At 44.4% G+C, this 16361-nt stretch overlaps 1 pseudogene; it reads left to right on the top strand.

Annotated features, from left to right (window-relative positions):
- The first annotated feature begins 2987 nt into the window (after positions 1 to 2987).
- Positions 2988 to 6177, top strand: LOC144461758 (THAP domain-containing protein 5-like; annotated as a pseudogene).
- The last annotated feature ends 10184 nt before the right edge of the window (positions 6178 to 16361 follow it).

The following is a 16361-nucleotide window of genomic DNA, read 5'->3' as shown; positions in this document are numbered from 1 at the left end:
CAATGTTAACAACCACGGTAGCTATAAATCTTGCCAAACTGTAACCACCATATGTGAAAACTATCAGGTATCCTTTGTAGCACATGTTAGCACTGACTGTAGTCACAATCACTGTATATGAATGTCATTCTACACCCTTATGCCACAAAGATGACATTATCAAGCTAGCGCTCACTCTCTGTGACTTATGTGTGATATATGTGTGATATCTACTACTGATTTACGGATATAATCACTGGAAAATGACATTATGTGTGGTGCTAACGAATCTTAAGCTAATGTTATGGGACTATATAGTCCCAAGGGGGGGATATATATATATTCACCCCTTCTTCTGTGATTTAAAAGGTGTCGTGTGGGACTAGTGTAAAAGTCAAAACCCTCATCAGATATTAGACCATATAAGTTGGATGAGATACAAATAGCTATATAACTATGTTAGTGTGTAGACGTTTGCAAAAAACTAATCCTGCATTCATGTGTAATATGCGATATAACTGTGAACTCTTAGTGACATCTCAGCTGTGAACTCTTATTGACACACATAACCTATCACGCGCTGTGTAATGATATAATGCATTAACCTACACTCACATGATGTTGTGAACTTATAGTGACACTCATACAAGTTACCACGTGCTGTGTGAAGAAGATAGCACACTCACTTGATTGTACTGCTTAATGCACTTAGGAGTTTATATAAAGGTCACACATACATTCAAATGATTGTGTCACGAGGAGCTGTAGCATGTGAGTCACCAGGGATCACATGTTTTTCTAAAAATAAGAGCACGAGGGACTATAGCATGTGAGTCCCCACATATCACATGGGTTTTTAAAAAATAGAGTGAGGGCGGCCCCGGAAATACTGGTGGCAGATTCCAACTTGAGCAGGAATAAAGGCAAAAGTCTGCTACCTGTAAAAACGGGTCGAAATGGGAAGGGCTACAGAAATGGGTGGAGATCTCCTCGACCTCCACCAGCATATAAGCCAGAGCGCTGAGAGTAGTTTTTCAGTCGTCCTCCGGAGGCTGACTCATGAGTTTGTCTGTGTTGTTGCCTGTGAACACAATAAACTCAATTGCACCAGATTCTGCCTATCTCCAGTGTTTTTCTAAGTATCTGCCAGCCGAACCTAAGCTACTGAATTAACAGCAAATGACATTTTAGAAGAAACAAGGAGGACGAGGTCGGGAGCCGCCAGGTCCAATTCCAGGCACCGATTTCAGTCACCTCATCACTCACCCTGGCCTGAAAAACAAAAGCTAGTGAGATGGCATACTCAAGATGCGAAAAACTTAAGTTGAGTTTTTATTTTCACCCACCACTTGATGGATGCCTATTGCCTCACACGAAGTGCTTGGGCCTGGCTGCACTGCATCAAAAGCACAGGGAGAGTGCGCGTCGAAGATGCCCGGGGACACAGGAGACTCTCTTGATGCATCTCAATCCAAACTGAAAAATAAAGAATATGGCTGAAATATCAGAAATGGTTCTATTGTTGTTATGGTTATGACTTAACAAACATGCACAAACAGTAGCCTGGCAAATATGCAGCAACAATTATACATGTATCTCTCACCAAAACTCACCAAGGCTGCAGCGCAATATCCCTGTAGAGTTGTAACAGGAATAATTTGGAAACTCACCCTTTTGAAAGCAAATCAAGCTTCATCGCAGCTGGATCCTGGCCGCCGTCCAACCCAGAGATGCTGGCGTTATCTTCTCCGAGTATGCGCTGCACAACCTCTGCAACTGCACTCAAGTCTTTGCCAGGGGGGGCTCTGCCTGCGTAAGAATATCAAAATGGATTAGATAGATATGAGCAAATAGGGTAGCATGCAAGCAAATTAAAAAGAAGCACTACATACCAGTGCGCATGGAACAGGCCTTGAAAGCTGCTATTTCAGTTCTGCTTTTCGACAGAACGTTGTACCATTTCTTCTCGCAGTCAGCTGGTGAGCGATGGCAGAAGGCTTGAGAAGCATTTAGTTGATTAGCAACGTCTTCCCATACATTTCTTTTTATCATGGCTCGTAAGCGTTTGGCTGAACTTGCCTTTAATGATGAGCTTCCTTTCCTCGATTAACTCCACTAATAATAGTATCTCTTCTTCTGTCCAGTTTGGTTTTCTTTTTGATTCCATGTTGGTTTCAGCTTGGTGGACTGTGGCTGCAGTATATAGAGCCACTCAATTAACTGCTCTCCAGTTTCAAGTAAGTTGCCTAATTAATGAATTGGAAAGATAAGGAAACATTTATTTTTGATTCATTGCCAATGTATATGTTTTGTATTATTTTGTAGATTATTGTCAAAATGTACACTCCCATTATCCATTTAACTATTCACTGAGATATTTCTAAGATATTTATTCTTAGATAAGGGATTCCCTTCAGTGATTGGTCATTTCTATGGACTTGGAAGTGACATCACCTAAAATTCGTTTACGGCACACAGTACTGTCGTAATTCAGCTCTGAGACCAACACTTAAGTTTCAGTCCTACACTTCACTTAAAGTGTGAGTAAGACACTTGATAACTAACTTTAAAGTGCAGCTTTCAGCGAAAAATTTTTTTACTCATAAGTCGACTCTTAGCAGTGCTCTTAGGTGTGGTGTATTTGTCCTAAAAGGATTACCATAGTGATGACAAATGTGTTAACCAGAAGTTACGGTGTGCCGCTCTGTTGTTGTTACCGAAGAAGAATAAACGGTTAATTGGCTGTCGTTGTCCGAGTATTATTGTTATACCGTGAGGTTAAGAAGTCCTCCAGATATAACAAACTGGTGATGAGGATATCGGAATCTACGCGGCGCGGAGGATGGCAAGTGTCGCGACGGAGGCTTTGTTTGTTTTTCCCAGAGCTGCTGCTGGCTGGAGCTAGCATAGACATAATAAAGAGTAGACGCCGCATTGGCTGCTGGGGCACAAGAAATGCGGCTGCCATCTTGAACCAGTCATCCTACCAAAGCAGCAAAAGATACAAGATGCCTGAGCACTGTGCGGCGTATTCCTGTTCAAATTGGCGGACTATTGAAAACAGGGCTCGGGGGATTACTTTTCACAAGTAAGACTGAACATTATTATTGGTTGTATTTTGTGAATAGAATATTACTGTACTGTATTTATGTCCACCAGCGAAATCGTAGCCAGCTAAGGCTACGATTTCGCTGGTGGACAAAAAAGCTAGGCTATGTTTAGTGGTGTTAACCCGGCTATGAAGGCTAACTGAGACTTTATAAATCATATATTCCATAACACTGACTTAGATTACAACTGACACAAGAATGCTATTGTAGAAACAAAACAACTATTACTGGTATTGACCAGCAAATTTTACACAGGTGGCACAGACTGTATTATTCACATGTAATTCTTTCACCCTAACAAAAGTAAGATACCTCTCATGTCTCATACCCACCCCACTTACTTAAAAATACAGACAACAGAACATCTGACTGTAGAATAGTTTGCAAACAAGCTTACTCACAATTTCAGCAGCTTTGGTTCATTATCAATAGATATGCATCAAAATAGGAGTTTTGTTGAAGAAAGGTTCTGACAAATTTTAAGGAAGAAAATAGGAAGAAGTAAATAGGAAAATAGGAATAATAGGAAATAGGAAGAAAATAGGAAGATAGAAAATAGAGAAATAGGAAGAAAACAGGAAGAAGAAGGAAGAAAATAAGCTTGACCTCCTTTGTAAAATGTTTTTGTGTAGATTCTCCCAAATCTCCCGTTTTCATTTTGAAGGTTTCCCAAAGACAAAGATGTGAGGAAGAAGTGGGAAGTGGCTTAGAGGAGGGAAGGATTCACTGCAAATGATTCATCCGTGCTTTGCAGTGAGCATTTTAAGCAGGACGATTTTGATAGGACAGGTCAGATTGTCGGACTCAGAGATGGTGTTATTCCATCCATCTTCAGCTTCCCGGTTCACCTCCAAAGAGTAGGTGTATCATCATAAGGCTATTAGCATTCATAAATGTAAATATTCTATTATCAACTATATATATATATATACAGTACAGGCCAAAAGTTTGGACACACCTTCTCATTCAATGCGTTTTCTTTATTTTCATGACTATTTACATTGTAGATTCTCACTGAAGGCATCAAAACTATGAATGAACACATGTGGAGTTATGTACTTAACAAAAAAAGGTGAAATAACTGAAAACATGTTTTATATTCTAGTTTCTTCAAAATAGCCACCCTTTGCTCTGATTACTGCTTTGCACACTCTTGGCATTCTCTCCATGAGCTTCAAGAGGTAGTCACCTGAAATGGTTTCCACTTCACAGGTGTGCCTTATCAGGGTTAATTAGTGGAATTTCTTGCTTTATCAATGGGGTTGGGACCATCAGTTGTGTTGTGCAGAAGTCAGGTTAATACACAGCCGACAGCCCTATTGGACAACTGTTAAAATTCATATTATGGCAAGAACCAATCAGCTAACTAAAGAAAAACGAGTGGCCATCATTACTTTAAGAAATGAAGGTCAGTCAGTCCGGAAAATTGCAAAAACTTTAAATGTGTCCCCAAGTGGAGTCGCAAAAACCATCAAGCGCTACAACGAAACTGGCACACATGAGGACCGACCCAGGAAAGGAAGACCAAGAGTCACCTCTGCTTCTGAGGATAAGTTCATCCGAGTCACCAGCCTCAGAAATGGCAAGTTAACAGCAGCTCAGATCAGAGACCAGATGAATGCCACACAGAGTTCTAGCAGCAGACCCATCTCTAGAACAACTGTTAAGAGGAGACTGCGCCAATCAGGCCTTCATGGTCAAATAGCTGCTAGGAAACCACTGCTAAGGAGAGGCAACAAGCAGAAGAGATTTGTTTGGGCCAAGAAACACAAGGAATGGACATTAGACCAGTGGAAATCTGTGCTTTGGTCTGATGAGTCCAAATTTGAGATCTTTGGTTCCAACCGCCGTGTCTTTGTGAGACGCAGAAAAGGTGAACGGATGGATTCCACATGCCTGGTTCCCACTGTGAAGCATGGAGGAGGAGGTGTGATGGTGTGGGGGTGTTTTGCTGGTGACACTGTTGGGGATTTATTCAAAATTGAAGGCACACTGAACCAGCATGGCTACCACAGCATCCTGCAGCGACATGCCATCCCATCCGGTTTGCGTTTAGTTGGACGATCATTTATTTTTCAACAGGACAATGACCCCAAACACACCTCCAGGCTGTGTAAGGGCTATTTGACCAAGAAGGAGAGTGATGGAGTGCTGCGGCAGATGACCTGGCCTCCACAGTCACCGGACCTGAACCCAATTGAGATGGTTTGGGGTGAGCTGGACCGCAGAGTGAAGGCAAAGGGGCCAACAAGTGCTAAACACCTCTGGGAACTCCTTCAAGACTGTTGGAAAACCATTTCAGGTGACTACCTCTTGAAGCTCATCCAGAGAATGCCAAGAGTGTGCAAAGCAGTAATCAGAGCAAAGGGTGGCTATTTTGAAGAAACTAGAATATAAAACATGCTTTCAGTTATTTCACCTTTTTTTGTTAAGTACATAACTCCACATCTGTTTATTCATAGTTTTGATGCCTTCAGTGAGAATCTACAATGTAAATAGTCATGGAAATAAAGAAAACGCATTGAATGAGAAGGTGTGTCCAAACTTTTGGCCTGTACTGTATGTATATATTCTTTTCAAGTATTCTGCTTCCTCATTTTAGCCGGAAAAGCGCAGGACTACGTCTACCTCTAGAAGAGCTGAAGAGAGCCTGTCCGTGGCCTCTCAGGATGCCCCAGAAACTGCAACCTCACACCCACAACCTCAGCCTAATGATGTGAGTATTTCTACTTTAAACAGTGGGGGGTTATTCTCCTATTCTGTAATGCCATTTGGGTTGAGAAACGCCGCAGCAACATTTCATCGCCTTATGAATAGGGTGTTAGCTGGTCAGTCAGGATGTGCAGCGTATTTAGATGATGTAGTTGTGTTCAGTGACACGTGGGAAGCTCATGTTCAGCGGTTGAATGCAATGTTTGACAGGTTGGCAGAAGCAAATTTAACTGTGAATTTAGCAAAGTGTGAGTTTGCTAAAGCAACCGTGACCTATCTTGGCAAGATTGTAGGCCAGGGTGAAGTTCGTCCTGTGCAGGTTAAGGTGGAGGCCATTGATAAGTATCCTGTGCCCACATCCAAAAAGGGTTTCTAGGGTTAGTGGGATATTACCGCAGTTTTTGCCGCAAATTTTCTACTGTGGTTGCCCCGTTGACTAACCTTTTGAGTAAAAAATATTCCTTTTGTCTGGTCTCCCAAATGTCAAACTGCTTTCAGTGCTGTCAGAAAACTGATCTGTTCAGCTCCTGTTCTTGCAGCTCCTGTTTTTGATAAACCTTTTAAAGTTCAGGTCGATGCAAGTGACGTTGGAGCTGGGGCTGTCCTCCTGCAGGAAGGGGAAGTAGGAATTGAACACCTTCTCTGCTTCTTTTCGCATAAGTTTAACCATCACCAGTTAAACTATTCAGTTATTGAGAAGGAGACACTGGCCTTGATTTGGGCACTAAAGTTTTTTAAGGTGTATGTGGGACTGTTATCGCCAGTGACTGTTTACACAGATCACAATCCGCTAACTTTCCTGGCTAGTATGCAAAAAGCAAACCACAGACTTATGCCTTGGATACTGTTTCTTCAGCCTTACACACTTGTTATTAAACACATTAAACGCCCTGAAAATATAATGGCTGATGAGCTTTCTCAAGCTCCATGTTGAGACCACAAAGAACCTATTAGTGGGGGTCTTTGTTTTATTGTTGGGGGGGGGGGGGGGGGGGGTGTCGGCCACAGGCCTTGGTCAGTGTGTGTTCCTGCATTCCTGCCTCTGCTTTCCTGTTCCAGAGCTTCCTTGATTGCTTGCCCCTCCCACCTCATTTAGGGATTGGCTTCACCTGCTTGGGGCTTTTAAAGGCTGTGTGAATTCAAGATGGCTCTCTTTCTCCCTCCTGGAAGGCTGGTGCCTTTCAGGCACTCTTCTTGGTTTGTTTAGTGTAGGTTGATTATGTTGAGTTTAACCATGGTTTCATTCTACACATAGCTTGTGTTCGCACCCACATACTCATGGCACCCAACACCGTCACCACGCTACTTATTGCTGACGTAACTATTCGTTTTCCTTTTGAGTATTATAATGAATGATTGAGCTAGGCATAACACACTACAGACAGGCTCAGATTGTTATAAGTGTCTGAAGTGTCTCTTTACCTTTCACTTGATCCGGTCTGTTTGTTATTGCCTCATTAAGCTGAAGTCTCTTTCTGAAGTACCACTAGATGTCACAAGGTGTCACTTGTTGCAGGAAAACAACAGTGGAAATGTACGTGAGATTTAGAGAGAGTATAACAACCAGAGTATTTTACAGTAATGTAGTTTAGTGTTATCTCAAAGATATTCAGTGTCATGGATGATTATTTGCCCGATTTCAATCATGTGGATGAGGCTTTTGAATTTGACTGCCGCCCATATTTATGTGAGTCAGAGTATACAGAGAGTGACGAGAGAGAGAGAGAGAGAGAGAGAGAGAGAGAGACACACACACAGCGGAGGGTTAACCAGCAGCAAGGCCATGAAGCTGATGGTGTTCCTGTAGATGCTGTGACCCTACGCCCACAGAGAATAAATGCAGATGTTGTAAAGAGTGGTTTGTGTTTGCGCATTTCTGATCTGTGCAGACAAAATGAGGGGCTACACTCCGAGCAGCTGTCACAGACTATCTTTGTCAGATATGGATGCGCTTAAGTTGTGGCTAGTTGTGCCACGAATGGATCTGTAGTGTAATGTACTGATTTACTGAAGTGTTTATACTGTACCTTTAAGCTGACCTTTAAAGATACGTGTTGAAGCAATGTACTCTGTGCACTGAGAAGTCACACACTGGTTTATTATTTTATGTATTCCTATGACACACACATACACTCATTGAGCACTTAAGCATTGTGGTGGAGAAGTACCTAGGATTCAGTGCATCATTTCTAAAAATAGCATGAGTATGGGCTCAGAAACACTGGTGGAAAGTTAGGGGAATTCCAGCTTGTCCTGATATGACTCTGGTAAGAGGAGGCGGTCTTAGACTGCCCAGAAAAGCATTACATGGTGAAGTTGGCTCCAAGGGAGAAAAGGAGAGAGAGGATACTAGGAGAAATGTGACACCGTTATGTTTCAGCTCCAAGGGAGAAGGACTAAAGAAAAAGTGGAAACTCAGCAGAAATGTGACACCGTTACAATCAGAGCCAGGTGGGAAGGATTAAGAAAAAGACGACTCAGCAGAAATCTTCACAATAAAAGTAGGTGCGCAGACAAAGAAATTCCAGTCCTGCTCCGGAGCTTGACTCATTGAGTTGTGATGTGTTTGTTGCCTGCGAGCACATTAAACTCAGTTGCATCTGATTCTACATGTCTCCAGTGATTTTTTTTTTTACTTCTGAGTATTTGAGTTTTTGATATTTAATAGAAACAAAGAAAGTTTGTTCGAGAAGATGGGAACGAGGTCGCGAGCATTCTGGACCAGCTCCAGACCTTTAAATTTATGTTTTGAACATTTTTGGCGAGCCGGTGTAGGAGGGCGAGAAGGTCAGATCCTGAGACCGGGGGCACTGGGCTGCACGTCAGACGTACAGGTGGCCACCAGATAAGGTAAGCAGAGCCTTTTTTTCTGTCTAAACCGGGTGCGTCTGGGGTGCAGTGTTGGGAGCCACCCAGGTCGGAGGTATTTGACAAATTCCTCTCTTAAAGAACCTAAAATGTGAGGTAATAATTACTAACTAATAACACAACATTGGGACATAGCTGATATATTGCTGGAGACAACTGAATCTAGTGCAACACAGTGTGATCTTGGTGTGTGTGTGTGTGTGTGTGTGGAAGCTAGAGAGATAAGCAGGCAGAGTGAATGTGGTGGAGTGAGTGTGTGTGTGTGTGTGGGGAAGAAAAACAGAGTGTGTGTGTGTGTGTGAAAGCTAGAGAAAAAGAGAAAATGTGTGTGTGTGTGAAAGCAAAAGAATGTGTGTGTGTTAGAGACAGTACAGCACGTAAAGAGATAAAGATAGATAAAAGCATATCTGTGGTTACCGCTTGTAGAGGCAGGTGTTGTGTCGGAAGGCAGGTCTGCGCGAATGGAATGCTAAAGAGAATACATAAAAGTGTCATGATCCTGTTTTCAGTTAGTTAAGTCACCCATTTTGTGTTCATGTTTTGTGTCTTGTCCTGTACTTCCTGTTTTATTTTGAAAGATTCACCTGTCTCTCCTTGTCTCTGTAGGTTTTACTTCCTGTCTGGCGCTGTCACACCTGTTTCCTGATTGTTCCTCCCCAGTTGTGTCTCATCACCCCCTATCACCTCATGTATTTAATCCTCATGTCTTCCCCTGTCTTGTTGCCAGTTCGTCGTACGTCACAGTCTTCGTCCCAGCACTCTTTCTTGTCTCGTCTTGCCGGTAATCACAGTTTTGTCATTGATCTAGCTTTTGCCTCACAATTCGGATACCTTAGCCTGTCTTGTTTGATTCTCTGTGTACCGAACCCTGCCTGCCTTTTGGTAATAAACCTTGCTCTTGTCAAACCAGAGAAGAATTGAGCCTTTGTGTCCCTTCTGTGCCACGTTTATGATAGCACGAACTGGCCAGATGGACGCAGCTGATTCTGATCCGGTTCGTCAAGCTCTCCGAGCGCAGGGTCAGAGGCTCGCTCAGCAGGAGGAGCAACTGGCTACTCTGTGCTCTGGCCTGAGAGAATTGGCTCAACGCCAAGACTCGATTATGGCCACTCTTGACTCACAGGTTAGTAGTCTTGTTGAAAAATTCAATAAGGGATTTCCCTCAGCGGCTGCGCCTGTTGCTGCGAGTGACCCACTTCCGGGTTTGGCAGCGGAGGCGCCGCTTCATGTTAATGATAATGTATTTTGTAACCAGTTGTCTCGTCCTGAACGTTTTTCAGGCGAGTCAGGTGATATTCGGCCTTTTCTCACGCAATGTGAATTACATTTTGAGTTACAGGCAGCCTCCTTCCCCTCTGATCGGGCCAAGATAGCCTTTATTATCTCCCACCTCTCAGGGCGAGCGGAAGCGTGGGCCACTGCAGAGTGGAGCTGCCGATCTCCTTCTTGCTCCTCTCTCAGAGTTTATCAGGGCTTTAGAGCAGGTATTCCAACACACTGCACCTGGTCGTGAGGCATCTAGATCACTGATTAAATTGAAACAAGGCAGACGTAGGGTGTCGGATTACGCCATTGATTTCCGCACCCTGGTGGCTAAAAGTGAGTGGAACGCGGCTGCGTTAATAGATGTTTTTGTTCAAGGACTTTCTGAAAACATCAAGGATCAGCCGGTCTCAATCGACCTCCCAGAGGACCTCGACTCACTCATAGCGCTCTCAATCAAGATCGACAAGAGACTGTCGGAGAGAGAGCTGGAGAGGGGCCGCTTCCGGGTTCGCTCGCCGCTGAACAGGAGCTGGAGGAGCGACGCCACTGATCTCCCCAGTCATGTCAGGCCTGCAGCATCCAGCCTCACCCCCGCAGGAGCCCGTGCTGAGGAGCCCATGCAGCTGGGACTCACCCGTCTCCCCGTGGAGGAGCGACTTCGGCGACAGAGGGACGGGCGGTGCTTTTACTGCGGACAACTGGGACATGTGGTGAGTGACTGTCACATAAAGAACGCCAAGACGCCTGTGAAACCAAGAGTCGGGTGAGTCAGAACCTGCTGCTAGACAATCCTGCCCATCTCAAAATTAAAGCTACGTTCAGATCTGAATTTGCCTCTATCTCTGTTCCGGTATTCATAGACTATGGTTCTGATGCAAATCTCATACACCCATCTCTCGCCAGGAGTCTCCACCTAAGACTTTACCGTCTCCAGCGACCTCTAGAGGTCAACGCGGTGGATGGCAGTCTGTTGGGCAGGATCACTCACCGGACTCAGACAGTTAAGATCACCTTACCTGACTCACATACTGAAGATCTCAGTCTTCATGTTTTTCAGGCTATGTCTCACCAGGCTATCTTTGGGCACCCATGGTTAAAGATTCACAATCCAAGTTTTGATTGGGCTCAGGGGAAAGTCTCGTCATGGGGACCTGATTGTCGCAACAAGTGTCTCAGGAGAGAGATAATCACCCAGAGACTAAATGAGACAGACTTGGTTCATGTCCCCTCTTACTACCATGATTTATCGGAGGTCTTTAGCAAATCCAGAGCTAAATCTCTACCTCCTCACCGCCCTTATGATTGCTCTATCGAGTTGTTACCTGGTTCTACGCCCCCCTAGGGGTAGACTGTATTCCTTGTCTCCTCCAGAACGTAAGGCGATGGAGGAGTACATCACCGAGTCCCTCGCTGCTGGAATTATCCGACCATCGTCATCTCCTGCGGGAGCAGGATTTTTCTTTGTGGACAAGAAGGACGGAACTCTACGTCCCTGCATTGACTTCAGAGGACTCAACGACATTACTGTTAAGAACAGGTACCCCCTGCCACTAATATCATCTGCATTCGAGCTTCTTGAAGGAGCTAAAGTGTTCACCAAGTTGGATTTACGCAACGCGTATCATCTCGTCAGGATCAAGGAGGGGGACGAATGGAAGACTGCCTTCAACACCCCCACTGGTCACTATGAGTATTTAGTCATGCCTTTTGGGCTTACCAATGCACCTGCTGTGTTTCAGAATCTGGTAAATGATGTATTAAGAGACATACTCAATGTTTTTGTTTTTGTTTACCTAGATGATATCCTGATCTTCTCCCCTGAAGAGGAAACCCACATCCAACATGTTCAAGCAGTTCTGGAAAGATTACTACAGAACCAGCTCTTTGTAAAAGCAGAAAAGTGTGAGCTCCACCAGTTGTCAGTCTCGTTTTTGGGGTTTGTACTCGCAGAGGGGGAGGTCAGGATGGACCCACTGAAGGTGTCAGCAGTTCAGGATTGGGCCACACCTAGTAACTGTAAGGAGGTACAGAGGTTTCTGGGGTTTGCTAACTTCTACAGAAGATTTATCAGGAATTACAGTACTATTGCTGCCCCTTTGCATAACCTGACCTCTCCTCATAAATCTTTTGTGTGGTTCTCAGATTGTGATGTGGCTTTTCAAAGCCTCAAGGAGAGCTTCTCCTCCGCTCCAGTGCTCATCCTCTCGGACCCCAGCCAACAGTTCGTGGTCGAAGTAGACGCCTCTGACGTGGGTATTGGGGCCATCCTGTCACAGATAAACCCCAAGGACGGTAAACTACACCCCTGTGCATTCTTGTCCAAGAAATTAACCTCCTCTGAACAGAATTATGATATTGGGGACCACGAGCTGTTGGCTGTAAAGGTGGCGCTGGAGGAATGGAGGCACTGGTTGGAGGGGGCTCAGATCCCGTTTCAGGTATGGACTGATCATAAGAACCTTGAGTATCTGAAGTCAGCTAAAAGACTAAATGCCAGACAGGCTCACTGGGCACTCTTTTTCAGCCGCTTCAACTTTGCTCTCTCGTATCGTCCCGGTTCCAAAAACGGTAAACCCGATGCCTTGTCACGAAAATTTGACCCAGTTAATCACGTCACTGAACCCAAAACTATCCTCCCTAATTCATGTTTCATCTCAGCTATTACTTGGGAGATCGAGAGCAAGGTTGAGGCGGCTGGAAGGAAGGTTCCAGCACACCCTGATTGCCCTGTAAATAAACTCTTTGTGGTTAACAAGCTTAGGGGTGAGGTGATCGAGTGGGCCCACACCAATAAAGTCTCCTGTCATCCTGGTATTCAAAAAACCTTGTTGGTGATCCAAAACCGATTCTGGTGGCCTAATATGGCCCATGATGTCACAGATTATGTTAACGCTTGTAGTGTCTGTGCGGCTCACAAATCCCCTCACCATAAGCCTCAGGGAGAACTCAGACCTTTGTCCGTTCCTAAGCAACCTCGGTCTCACATAGCTATGGACTTTGTCACTGGACTGCCTCCCTCTAATGGTAACACAGTAGTTCTCACAGTCATTGATAGAATGTCTAAAATGGCACATTTTATTCCCCTTCCCAAGCTTCCCTCAGCAAGAGAGACTGCAGAGGCCATGTTAACTAACGTGTTCAAAATTCACAGATTTCCTCAGGATATTGTGTCTGACAAGGGGCCCCAGTTTGTTTCCTGTTTCTGGAAGGAGTTTTGTAGGTTGCTAGGGGCAACGGTCAGCCTCTCTTCTGGGTTCCACCCCCAGACCAACGGCCAGTCGGAGCGAGCCAATCAGGAGTTGGAGAAAGGACTTCGCATCATGGCTTCGCAGCACCCGGGGACTTGGTCGGAGAAGTTGGTTTGGGTGGAGGTGGCACACAATTCACTGCCCTCATCCTCTTCTAGTTTTTCGCCATTTCATATTGTCCATGGTTACCAACCTTCTCTCTTTCCCACCACAGAATCGGATTCATCTGTTCCATCCGCATTGGCCTTGGTGAGGCGCTGCAGGAGAACCTGGGAGCGGGTTCGTCAGGTCCTCCTTAAGAGCTCTTCAGCCTACAAGGTCGCTGCGGATCAGAAGAGGTCCTCTGCTCCTAATTACGTCACGGGTCAAAAGGTCTGGCTCTCCACCAAGAACCTGCCCCTCAGAGTTGAGTCCAGGAAGCTCGCTCCCAGGTTCATCGGTCCGTTTCCCATTTCTAAGGTGGTCAATCCTGCAGCTGTCCAGCTTAAGTTGCCAAGGTCATTGTGGATTCACTCCACCTTCCATGTTAGCCACGTCAAGCCCATTAAGTCCAGCCCACTCTGCCCTCCGGCCAAGCCCCCTCCACCCCCCCGGGTCGTCGATGGTGGTCCTGTCTTCACGGTTCGACGACTCCTGTCTGCTCGCTGTCGGGGACATGGAATTCAGTACCTGGTGGACTGGGAGGGATACGGTCCAGAGGAGCGGACTTGGATCCCGTCACGTTTTGTTTTGGACCCTCAACTCATCCAGGACTTTCATTCTGCTCACCCTGATGCTCCTGGGCCTTCAGGAGCCGGCCCTTGAGGGGGGGGTACTGTCATGATCCTGTTTTCAGTTAGTTAAGTCACCCATTTTGTGTTCATGTTTTGTGTCTTGTCCTGTACTTCCTGTTTTATTTTGAAAGATTCACCTGTCTCTCCTTGTCTCCGTAGGTTTTACTTCCTGTCTGGCGCTGTCACACCTGTTTCCTGATTGTTCCTCCCCAGCTGTGTCTCATCACCCCCTATCACCTCATGTATTTAATCCTCATGTCTTCCCCTGTCTTGTTGCCAGTTCGTCATACGTCACAGTCTTCGTCCCAGCACTCTTTCTTGTCTCGTCTTGCCGGTAATCACAGTTTTGTCATTGATCTAGCTTTTGCCTCACAATTTGGATACCTTAGCCTGTCTTGTTTGATTCTCTGTGTACTGAACCCTGCCTGTCTTTTGGTAATAAACTTTGCTCTTGTCAAACCGGAGAAGAATTGAGCCTTTGTGTCCCTTCTGTGCCACGTTTATGATAAAAAGCATATCTGTGGGTACCGCTGTTATCCTGCAACGCCTAACGCAGGATAGTTGTGTTAGAGAAGCAGGTCTGCACGGACAGAATGCAAAAGAGATAGGATAAGAAATAAAAGAGATAAATATCGCTAGGAGCCCTGAGGGGACTGCGGTAAAGATCGATCAAAGTGTAAAAATTGTAAATATTATAGGAGAAGATAGAAGTTGTTATAAATAGATATGTGTAGATAAAAGACTGAGGACATAATAGACTAACGAATGGACGAAGACGGGGAGCATAAGAGGTAGATACGTGTGTAGATAAAAAGACTGAGGACATAATAGACTAACGACTGGACAAGGACGGGGAGCATAAGAGGTAGATAAGGGGTGCACACAGCCAACAGAAGTGGGCTTATACAAGAAAAAAAAACAAAGCTTTGTAAAACAAAAATTTAATACTTCGGTTCTGATCTCTATTGGTTTAAAGGTCATTACAAAGAAAATTCCTTTGACATTTTGGTGCCTGAATGTTTTCATCATAATCTGGTATCTGTGTGTTTGTTTTATGTGATTTGTTTTAAAGGGTTGTTAAATGTGGTAGTTATTAACAGTGTCTCAGTGAAACAAAACCAGACAAGGGTAACCTAACCGTGTCAACAAATTGTCTGGGGATTGGAAACCTAACAGTGCCAACGAAAGTCCATATGTTTCACTGATCAAACCAGTTGCTCGGGTGAACTCCATACAAACTGGTTGGTTGTTAAGGGGAGAATAAAAAAGAAATATTTGTTATCTTAATTTAGCTTTATAAATAAATAAAATAAGTAATAAAATAAAGAAAAAAGAGAAGTTAAAATCAGGCTGCTAAGAGTTGGATGGAAAAGGGTGACAGCAGTAGTGACGAAATTTGGGCTGAAGAACATTGCATGACTGATGGTTCAGTAGATACTAGAGGCATAAAGAACACGTTTCGGGTTGCAAAGAACCTACATAGACAACGAGGGTGAGGAGCAGTGGCAAGACGAGCAAGAGATTCGACTAACACTTTGGATAATTAATAAATTTACCAAATGAAACAAGTGAAGGAAGAATTTCCAGGTATACAGTGGGAGACGATTTTAAATGATTTGTGGACTCCCTGCTCATTAGATCCACTGCTGCAATATTTGTGTGATAATTATAAAAATGGACCCGTAGCTTCACTTCCTCCAAACCAGGTAGTATTTCAAGATTTAGAGAATGGAGTGGAATTTAATCCAAGGTTGCGGATTGTTGTCGTGCCTAGAAAAGCTGATTTGGGAGACAGGAAAATTTGGCTGTTTAACCAAAGGCCCCTAGGAGACGGGTCACATAAACTAGAATATAACCTCTGAAAGAAAAAAAAATAAATAAATAAATACAAAACTGCGATCACAGTAGGGAAATTACTAGCAATGATACGTACAAAAGAAACAGACGAGCAACCACAAATTCCAAGAGCGAGTAAAGTTAAACATGGCTTCATGGGAGCCAACCAAGGAAAGATGGAAAAAGGGGTTCTGACAGATAGTGATGACACACACACAACACCCAGGTCGGAGAAACCGAATCCAACGCTGTGTGACCAAATGGCACAAAAGAACATCAGGAAAAAATCGTTGGCCTAAAGATGGAACCTTCAACCTGGCATGTTGTGACGAGATGGAGTCAGAACTAAGACACATTGAGGCAAAAGTAGACTCACAAGTCAGTCTTTAGACGCTTTGCTTAACTAAAGACTGATGACTTTCTCCCTGATTTTGTGTTTAGATGGGCGGATACAATTTCAGAATTTAAAAAAACTCCCTACGTTGCAGAACCAATGGTAAATCTGCAGGGCGGTCCTTCGGTGGCTCGCTGAACTCTTGTGCTTGTAAACATAGTCCCACTAGAAACAC

The sequence above is a fragment of the Epinephelus lanceolatus genome, chromosome 23, assembly GCF_041903045.1.
Source record: "Epinephelus lanceolatus isolate andai-2023 chromosome 23, ASM4190304v1, whole genome shotgun sequence".
NCBI classification, from domain to species: Eukaryota; Metazoa; Chordata; class Actinopteri; order Perciformes; family Serranidae; genus Epinephelus; species Epinephelus lanceolatus.
The sequence above is the reverse complement of the archived record's forward strand: the minus strand, read 5'-3'. Positions and strand labels throughout refer to the sequence as shown.